This window comes from Trichosurus vulpecula, chromosome 2 (assembly GCF_011100635.1).
Source record: "Trichosurus vulpecula isolate mTriVul1 chromosome 2, mTriVul1.pri, whole genome shotgun sequence".
Lineage (NCBI taxonomy): Eukaryota > Metazoa > Chordata > Mammalia > Diprotodontia > Phalangeridae > Trichosurus > Trichosurus vulpecula.
In genome coordinates, this window is record NC_050574.1 from 326594158 (window position 1) to 326605051 (window position 10894).

Sequence of the window (10894 nt, forward strand, 5' to 3'; positions counted from 1 at the left end):
AGTGGGGTGGGCTACCTTGGGAGGCTTTGGGGGGCAGGTGCAAGCTAAGGTAGCCCCTGAGATCATTTCCAACTGGAAGAGTCTATCCTTTATGTTAGATATATTAGGGGCAGCTAAGTGGACAGTGCATCTGGCCAGGAGCCAAAGACTCATCTTCCTGAGTTCAAATATGGCCTCAGACACTTAGCTATGTGACCCTGGGCAAGTCACTTAACTTTGTTTGCCTCAGTTTCCTACTCTAATATAATCCAGAGAAGGGAATAGCAAACCTCTCTATCATCTTTGCTAAGAAAACCCCAAATGGGGTCACAAAGAATCAGACATGACTGAAATAACTGAACAAACAACAATACTGTACTGGGAAAGGACCCATCAGATTCCCTAAATATTCTCCATTTATCCAGTTGATTGGGGAGTTAAATCAAATTGATCAGGGATTTCCTCTGGCTAACTTCTTATTCATTTGAGTTTCTAGGATGTCTGCAGGGGAAATGGGCTGGCACTTTTGGTGATAGGCATCTATTTGCAATGCATAGATAAAATAGGGCATAATCACCCAGGAAATGATGTAGCTCAAAGAAAACGTGCATAATGGTATTGTTCCTGGTGGATTTTAGTTACAGGAGGAGTGAGAACTATAGGAATATGTGTTTATACACTGTATTGCTCCTCCTTGTTCTCTCCTCCCTGTCCTACCCTTTCAAAGATGAGTTTTAATGCCACCTCCTAAATAAGGCCTTTCCAAATTTCCCACAGCTGCTTCAGTTTCCTCTCTCCCTCAAATGAAAAAGTCTTTGCCCTTAAAGAGCTTACATTTTACTGAGAGAGAAATAAGTTCACAAGTAAATAATGAAATATTTGCAAATAAATATGAAATGGAGGTTAGGGGGACAGTCAGAGGGAAACAGCGGGCTGGTGAGGGAACAGGAAAGTCTTGTAGGAGGTAACACTTAAATGAATTCAAGTCAGCTGGCATCTACTAAACACCTGTATTCCAGTCACTGAATGCTGAGGAGGGGAGAAAGGCCAACAATCCCTACTCTCACTGGGGGAAACAACATGGAATCAACTGAGTACAGAGAGAGAGATTGGATGGATGGGTGCATGGGTGGATGGATGGATGGATGGATGGTTGGAAAGAAAGGTAGTCTCAAGGGAAGACACTAAGATTTAGGAAGATTTGGAAAGACTTTTTACAGAAGGTACGACTTTAGCTGAGATTTGAAGGAAACTAGGTAAGCTGGGAGGGTGAGTTGAGGAGAGAGTTCCAGGCATGGGCGCTAGCTGGTGAAAATGTTTGGAGTTAGGAGATAATGTGTCCAGTTTGAGGAAAAGCAAGGAGGGCAGTGACACTGGATTGCAGAATATATTAGTAGGTGTATAGAAGACTGGAGAAGCAGGAGGGGGCCCAGCTATGGAGAGCTTTAAAAGATAAATAGAAGATTTTGTATTTTGTCCTGGAGGAAACAGGGCACCACTGGAATTGATTGAATGGGATGAGGAGTGACATGATTAGACCTCTACTTTAGGAAGATTACTTTGACAATTGAATGGAAGATGTACTGTGGCAGGGAGAGACTTGAGGCTGAGACCAACCAGCTGGCTATTACATTAGTTCAGGTGTGAAGTGATGAAGACCTGCTCCAAGAGGATGACAGTGTCAGAGGAGAGAAGGGGGCATATGTTAAAAATGTTACAAGGTAGGAACAAAACTTGGGAACTGGTTGGATATGGAGAGTGAGAGTGAAGAGTTGAGGATGAAACCTAGGTTTCTAGCCTATGTGACTGTGAGGATAGTAGTACCCTCAACAGGAATAGGGAAGTTAGGAGGGGAGAAAGGTCTGGGTCAAAAATAAGAGCTCAGTTTTGGACATACTGAATTTAAGATATCTATGGGACATCCAGTTCAAGATGCATATAGAAGAGAGAAGAGAAATAAGACTGGAGATTGGGAAAGACATTAGGACTGGACAAGTAGATCTGAAAGTCATACTCATGGAGATGATAATTGAAACCATGGTATTGATGAGATCACCAAGTGAATTTGTACAAAGAAAAAGAGAGAGAAAGGGTCCAGGACAGGGTTTTAAGGGACCATAAAGGTTAGCAAATGTAAACTGGACAAATATCTAGGAATAGAGACATAGAAGGGCAGATAGGTAGGAGGAAAGCCAGGAAAGAATAGTGTCAGGAAAACCTAGAGAGAAGAGAGTATCAAGGAAAAAAGGATTGTAGACAGTGTCAAAGATGGTAGACAAGTCAATAAGGATGAAGACTGAGAAAAAGTCATTAGATTTGACAGTTAAGAGATCATTAGTAACTTCAGAGAGAGCAAGCTCAGTTGACTGATGGTATCAGAAGCCAAATAAAAAGAGTTAAGAAGAAAGTGAGAAGAAAGAAAGTGAAAATACCTACTGTAGATGGCCTTCTCTAAGAGTTTAGCCACAGAAATAGGAGAGATGTGGGATAAGAACAGAGACAATGGATGGATCAAGTGAGGGTTTTTTGAGGATGGGGGAGTTATGGGTGTGTTTGTAGGCAGTAGAGAAGTGACCAGTAGACACAGAATGATTGAAAAGTAGTGGAAAAGTAGGAAAATAAGGAGTTAGACTAGTTGAAGGCCTAGCACATTGTACGCATTTAATACAAGCTTCTTGAATTGTCTTGACTAAGACCCATTCTGGCTCCAAACTTTATGATCATTTCACTCATTAGCTACCATTGCCCAACCCAGCATAGATTTCTGGGGTTGGAGGGAAGGGGTGTGTGAAATCATAGCTAGTTGGTGGATTTTACTTTCTGTCTGTGATTTAGTCCTAATGTATTGTGGATGAGGTGGGAGTTTTCCCTTGATTTTCCTAGGTAGGCACCCAGAAGCTTTTACACAAGCAGGGCTAGATATCTTTGGCAATGTTTGAATAGGACCCAGATGCTTCATATCATTTCCTCTTTCTCGTACTGTCAGCCGAGGTTAGATCTCTAGGAATCTGTTTCTCAACCAAAATATTGGTACCAAATAGTGTGAGTTTAAGTGATTATGTCCCCAAGGTAAAAAAAAAAAAGGCAGAGAAGCCACCTCCATATCCATCGTATCCAGAATCCTCACTTGTGTTCACAGTGGGCTCCCCTTCTTTCAAGAACCTCTGATCCTTACAGAGACTACACAGACAGTTGGGTACCTCTGTGGTCAGTAAAAAAAAAACAATGAAACACCCAACTTCTCCACTAGCCAATGCTGGCCTCAAAACTAATAGCAGATTCCATATACATTCATTGGGCTTGTTGGTGGTATTTTTCTTTTTTATCAGGCACCATTTTGGTTTTTCTTTAGGGCAGATGGGGAGATTGAGTACATTCCAAATGGCCAAAGCATGTAAGTCTTCAAGGTGCAGTGTGAAAGCTTATTTACATGTTTCTCTCATTCCAATAACCCTTTCTTGGCAGGAATTGCACAATGAGGTTTCATGGAAATCATAACAGCCATAATATCTCACATTTTTGTGGAATTATAAGAGTCTACAAAGTCCTTTCCTCACAAGTTCCAGGGAAGCATATTTTGGCTCAGTAAAAGAACACTTTGATAGAATTATGGATTTAGGAGCTGGAAGGGGCTTTGGAGATTATCTAGTCCAACTCCCTTATTTTGCAGAGGAGAAACTGAGGCATTGAGAAGGACAGAGTCACACAAGCTCATAGGAACAGTGAAGCAGTGGAGCTGAGATTTGAGCCCAAGTCCCTTAATGCCAAATTTAGTGCTCTTTCCACAACGTGCTACATCCCTAACTGCTCTTCAATGAAGAGACAAGCAGTTTTTTTTGAGGTAGTGAGGCCTCAGTCACTGAAACGAAAATAAGGAAGTGGTGTATTGGAGACCTTTTCCCTCATCCTCCACCATTTTTTTAATGATAAAAATGTTTTACTGTAAGTTGATGAAAATATTTGGATGTAATTGAAATCATACAATATCATTATTGCTTAAAATAAAAAGATAGCTATTCCCCCAAAATTAAAGTGAATAAAAATGAAAAAAGTAAACTAATCAATACATGTTGTTCAGTAATACTCCTGATCATCTCAAATTATTTAAAACATCCTGACCGCAACACCACCATTTAAGACGGGCTCTCAGGGAATTTTACTCATTTCCCACCTGTCTACTTTCCAGGATTTTATGATCTTCAGAAACTCATCATTCTGCAAGATGAAATCAACTCTGAAACTCTCATCTCCTCAGATTATTTCTCTCCTTTGCTATAGGACATCATCTGTTCCCTCCCCCCTTTCCATCATTTTTTTTAGGTGTTGTCTTCTCCCATTAGATTGTGAGCTCCTTGAAGGCAGGGGCTTTCTTTTGTTTTTCTGTGTCACCAGGCTTAGCACAGTACCTGACACATAGTAGGTGCTTACTAAATTTTTATTCCTTCGCGGTTCACGCAGTTCATAATCTGCCTAAATTGTTACTAAACTGCCTATACCCTTTGACCCAATGATACCACTACTAGGTCGATTTCCAAAGATGATTAGGGAAAAAGGAAAAGAACTTATGTGTTCTAAAATATTTATAGTAGTTCTCTTTGTGGTGGCAAAGAACTGCAAATTGCAGAGATGCCCATCAATTGGGGAAGGGCTGAACAAGTTGTGGTGTGTGATTGTGATGGATACTACTGTGCTGTAAGACATGATGAGCTCAATGATCTTAGAAAAACATAGAATAATGAAGAGTGAAATGAGCAGCACCAAGAAAACATTATTCACTTACAGCAATATAGTTTTAATAGTGACTTTAAGCTAAGAAGTCATTTTGACTATTATAAATACCCAAATTAACAATAAAGGACATATGAAGAAAGACGCTATCTGCATCCAGAGAAAGAACTAATAAATAGAAGTATATATAGAATAATTTTACATATGTATGTACACACATACATATATACACACATATATGTGCAGCTATATATGTACACAAATATATGTCTTTATGTCTAATGATAGCTATGGTGGAAGGTTGGGGGGATGGAAGGAAGGAAAAAAAAGAAGAAAAAAAGGGAAAAAAAGAAATTTACATGATAACTTTATTATATATTTAAAAGGAACAGCAAGTTGTACATAATAGTTATGCAGTTTCATATGCAATCTATTTTTTATTATACGATGTTATGGAAATGCTTATTTTATTCCATACATCAAAAATAAAATTAAAAAATCCTGGTAGCTGTCATCTACAGAGTTCCATGTCATTCCCCTTCCTCTGTAAGTTGAATACAATTTTTCTCTCCTCCCCAGCTCCTGTCCTTATACTGAGGGACTTCAACATACATATTGATTCTCTCTCAAACACCCTCAACCTCCTCAACCTACTGTCCTCTCATGAGCTACTCCTCTACCCCATTTTTAGCCACACACAAAGATGATCATACCTTTGAACATGCTGTCACCCACAAATGTACCACCATGTTCAAGAATTCCAAAATTCCCTTATCTGACCGTAAACTATTGACTTTTCACCTTTCCTTCTTTCTTCCCTTACAAAACCTTAATTCTTCTTCCACATCATTAACTTCAATCCCTTGACCCCTTAATTATCTACCAGACGATCTCCTCCTTGCTAGTCATCCTCTCTTCTTCTCCCTATCTTGACCCCTTGGCAAACCAATTCAACTCTACACTGTTCTCCTTCTCTTGAATCCCAGTCTGCCTTAGCATAATGCCCATTACACTCAACCAAGTCTCAGCCTTGAATCTCATATACATGCTGTGGACCAAAGGTAAAGAAAATCACACGACTGTTCTGATTGGATCCAGTATAAACTTATGTTATACAACCTCAACTGGGCCCTCACCACTGCTAGGTGATCTTACTATGCCTCCCTTATCTATTCGCTATTCCACTCTCCACAGTGGTTCTTCCAAACCTTTTCATCCCTCCTCAAACCTCTCATGGACCCCTCTCCTCCCATTCTCTCAGCTAAGAACTTTACCTTATATTTTACAGAAAAAAAAAGCTCCCTCCCATGAGCTCCCTCTTGTCCTTTCTTCCTTATCTCCCAACACTATCTCCTCCTGTACCCCTGTCTCACATGATGAAGTGGCCTAACTCCTAACCAAGGTTAACCCATGTCCTCCAATAGATTCCTCCTCTGTCATCCCCACACTTTCTCTTATTTTCTGTCTTTCCCTTTCTACTGGTTCATTTCATACTACCTACAAAAATGCTCATGTTCCGCCCCATCACCACCCTAAAAAAGAATCTCACTTGGTCCTTCCGTATCTGCTAACTATCACCTTATATCTCTTCTTCCTTTTGTGGGTTAAACTTCTCAAAGGCCATCTCCATAGGTGCCTCCACTTTCTCTACTCTCACTCTCTTCTTAACCCTTTACCATCCGGCTTTGGACCTTATCATTCCACTGAAACTGTTCTCTCCAAAGTGACTAAATGATCTCCTAGTTGCCAAATCCAATAGCCTTTTCTCAATGCCTTTTCTCTTTGATCTCTCTGCAGCCTTTGACACTATTAATCACTCTCTCCTCCTTGATACTTTCATCTCTTTAGATTTTTGGAACACCTCTCTCTCCTGGTTCTCCTACCTACCTGATCACGCCCTCTCAGTCTCTTTGCTGGAGGCTTCTGTCCTCTTCTCCCACTATACTTTTCACCCAGGGATCTCATCAGCTCCCATGTATTTAATTACTCTCTATGAAGATGATTCTCAAATTTACCTATCCTGCCCCAATCACTTTGCTGACCTCTAACCCTATATCTCCAAATGCCTTTCAGACATCTTGAACCGGTTGTCCAGTGACATCTCAACATGTCCAAAACAGAACTGGTCATCTTCCCCCCAAACCCTCCCCTACTCCTACCTTCTCTGTTACTATAGAGGGCAACACCATCCCCCCAGTCCCTCAGGTTCTTGGTTACACCATAACTGTTCACTATCTCTCACTCCCCCATATTCAAGCTGTTTCCAAGGCCTGTTGATTTTACCTTTGAATTATCCCTTGAGTATGCCCCTTTCTCTCCTCTGAAACCACTCTGTCATCATTCTAATACAGGTCCCCATCACCTCATGCCTTGATTATGACAATAACCCACTGGTGGGTTTCCTGCCTCAAGTCTCTCCCCACTCCAATCCATCTTCCATCTAGCCACCAAAGTGATTTTTTCCTAAAACACAGGTCTGATCATATCACCCTCCTACTCAGCAAACTCCAAAGGCTCCTTTTCATCTTCAGGATGAAATATAAAATGCTTTTTTTGATGTTCAAAGCCCTTCATAACCTAGCCCCCTCCTACCTTCCCAGTCATCTTACACCTGACTCCCTGGTACTCTTTGATCCAGTGACATTGGCCTCCTGGCTGTTCCATGAACGAAATACTCCATCTCTTGTCTCCAGGCATTTTCTCTGTCTATCCCCCATTCCTAAAATGCTCTCACTCCTCTGCTCCTGCTACTGATTTCTCTGGCTTTGTTTAAATAGCAGCTAAAATCCCACCTTCTACAGAAAACGCTCCCCCATCCCTCTTAATTCTAGTGCCTTCCCTCTGTTAATTATTTCCTGTTTATCCTATATATAGCTTGCTTTGTATATATCCCGTATATAGTTTGCTCTGTATATATCTTCTTGCTTTTTGTCTCCCCCATTCGATTGTAAGCTTCTTGAGAGCAGGGACTGGCCTTAGCCTCTTTTTATATCACCAGGGCTTAGCAAAGTGCTTGGAACATAGTAAGTGCTTAATAAATGCTTATTGATTGACTGATCGACTCATTGTTTATTAGAATAAACTGGTTCTACCACTATTTGACCTTAGGTGAATCACATCATCTTTTGGGTCCTCGGTTTCCTCATCCTGTAAAATAAGGGGCTTAAACTTGATGGCCTTCCACATCCCTTCTATAAAGCTATGAAGCTATGATCTTGTGTATCCTCTGAGGTTGGGACTTTGAAAGAGGAAGCAACAGGCTGAGAGCTCAAGTGACTTGCTCTTAGCAAGCATGGGAGCTGAACCTTTAAACTTCTACCAGATCTGTCTCATGTATATTTGTTTTATCAGCACATATACTAAAACTGAAATAAGAGGGAAATCAGCAATGTCGCTGTTCAAGGCTGACATGTGAATTCATGAAAGGTTCCATATTTATTTTTTTAAGGCAGAATGGTATAGTGAAGAGTGTATGAAAGCAGGAATATGGAAAATCTGTTTTAAAATCCCTACTTACTTACTACTGGTGTGACCCTGGGAAAATTTAACTTTTGGGCCTCAGCTTCCTTATCTATAAAATCAGGAGATTGGACTTGGTGGCTTCCAAGATCCTTCCATCTTTAAAACTATGATCCTATGAAATTCTCTTCAGAGAGGGTTACAAATCCAAGTTCCCAAGGTAGGATGTCTCCCTTGGGGCTCTTAACCATTTCTCCTGTGGGATAGTTTGGATGTAATCATTTAAGGCTCTAAGAAAAGGAATCAAAGTGTTTAAAGAGTGAGTACCAGCTATTTCTTTTTTTAAATTAATTATTTTTTAGTTTTCAACATTCACTTCCATAAGATTTTAAGTTTTAATTTTCACCCCCTTCCTCCCTACTCCCCTCCCCAAAACAACATGCAATCTGATATAGACTTTACAGATACATTCATATTAAACATATTTTCACATTTATCATTTGTAAAGAAGAATTAGAACCAATGGGAGGAACCATGGGAAAGAAGAAATGAAACAAAACATAAAAAGAGAGCAAATAGCCTGCTTCCATCTGCATTCGGACTCCATAGTTCTTTCTCTGGATGTGGATAGCATTTTCCATCATGAGCCTTTTGGGGTTGTCTTCGATCCTTGTATTGCTGAGAAGAGCTAAGTCTATTAAAGTTAGTCATCACACAATGTGGCTTTTACTGTGTACAATGTTCTCCTGGTTCTGCTCATTTCATTCTGTATCAGTTCATATAGGTCTTTCCAGGTTTTTCTGAAGTCTACCTGCTCCTCATTTCCTATAACACAATAGTATTCCATTACATTCATATGCCACAATTTGTTCAGCCATTCCCCATTTGATGGGCATCTCCTCGATTTCCAGTTCTTGGCCACTACAAAAAGAGCTGCTATAAATATTTTTGTACATGTGAATACTTTTACCATTTTTATGATCTCTTTGGGATACAGCCCTAGAAGTGGTATTCCTGGGTCAAAGGGTATGCACAGTTTTATAGCCCTTTGAACATAGTTTCAAATTGGTCTCCAGAATGGTCGGATCAGTTCCCAACTCCACCAACAATGCATTAGTGTTCCAATTTTCCCACACCTTCTCCAACATTTATCATTTTCCTATTTTGTCATGTTAGCCAATCAATCTGATGGTGTGGTGTGGTACCTTAGAGTTGTTTTGATTTGCATTTCCCCAATCAATAGCAACTTAGAGCATTTTTCAAATTTATAGTCATAAGAAAAATGCTCTAAATCACTATTGATTAGAGTGTCATTTCAAGAGGTATGTTGAATGTTGAAGTGGACAGGATATTGTTTGGAGTCAGGAAGACTTATGGGAGAACATGGAAAAGATGCAGGATGAGCAATTATGGATGGGTTGCAATCTGCATTAGTGAGATCATGGATTCATTGGAGTGTTTGAGAACTAAGAGAATTTAAACATATGAGCCAAATCATTGTCCACTTACTCTCTCAGACACTGTAAGGATCTAGGATTCAGGCACCGTAATTGGGCCCAAATTGAGATGCGGTAATAAAGGGTATCTGGTAATGTATATATTGCTGCTTACAAAAAAAAAAAAAGGAAAAATTTACCTTCATTCTTCCAATCAGCAATATATATTAAGGACCTAATAAGGGCCAGTGTGCTGCGCTTAGTGTTATGTGATGGCAATACCACTGCAGCTCACACTTATCCATTGCTTTAGTAGTTCCTAGCCCAGTCTGATTCTATCCGCTGCCTCTTTGTCTGTTGAAATCCTCCCCTTCTTTCAAGGCCTTGCTTAGATGCTTTTTCCTCCATGAAGCCTTCCCAAATTCTCCCAGCTACCAATGATCCATCCCTTCTTTCTCTAATCCATTGTACTATTCTGCTTGACCTCTCTTTTGAATTTATCATATTCTAACTTGTATTCTAGGTATTTGTGTACATCTCTTCTCCCCACCCTCCCTCCATCCCTCCATCTTCCCACCAAACTCACCTAACCCTAGATAGAGGGACTAGTCACTTAGTAAATATTTGTCTAAGGAAAAACAATGAATGAACAAATTCATATTTGGAGGCATGACTGTTATTATGTGGACAAAAAAACCAATGGTAAAAATAAAAAATTCTGGTCTCCTTGGATTTGCTAAGGGTGGGAGGAAGAAAATGGGAGTGATATTATGAATAATCTAGATTTGAATCATTTCAAAGGGATTACACCTATACCTTTGTAATTAACTATATGCAATCTACAAGCCCTTATTTGCCCCCCTTATAAAATTCCACACAAAGACCGTGACAGTTTCCTATTTCTGCCCTTCCTGCTTCCTTAGTCTAGTGGTTGGAAGACCTTTCCAGTCTTCATTCACCTTACTCCCTATACATTCTGCAATCCAACGACACTATTTCTCTCTGTTCCTCGAATGAGACACTCCATTCTCCGGACTCCAGGCACTTTCACTGACTGTATCTCCTGCCGGGAATGCTCTCCCTCCTCATCTCCACCTACTGCCTTCCCTGGCTACCTTTGAGTCCCAGCATATCCTGTCTATATCTTATTTTTGCATTAGCTGTTTACATATTGTAAACTATTGTAGATTGTGAGCTCCTTGAGAGCAGAGACTGCCTTTTGCTTTGCTTTGTATTCCTACTCACACAGGGCAAGTGTTCACATGGTGGTCAGAAGAAGCAATACAAGGACA

The 10894-nt window shown here is 40.2% G+C and overlaps 1 pseudogene; it reads left to right on the top strand.

Moving 5' to 3' along the window:
• The first annotated feature begins 8046 nt into the window (after nt 1-8046).
• On the top strand, nt 8047-8146 carry LOC118840539 (annotated as a pseudogene).
• Nucleotides 8147-10894: the final 2748 nt, after the last annotated feature.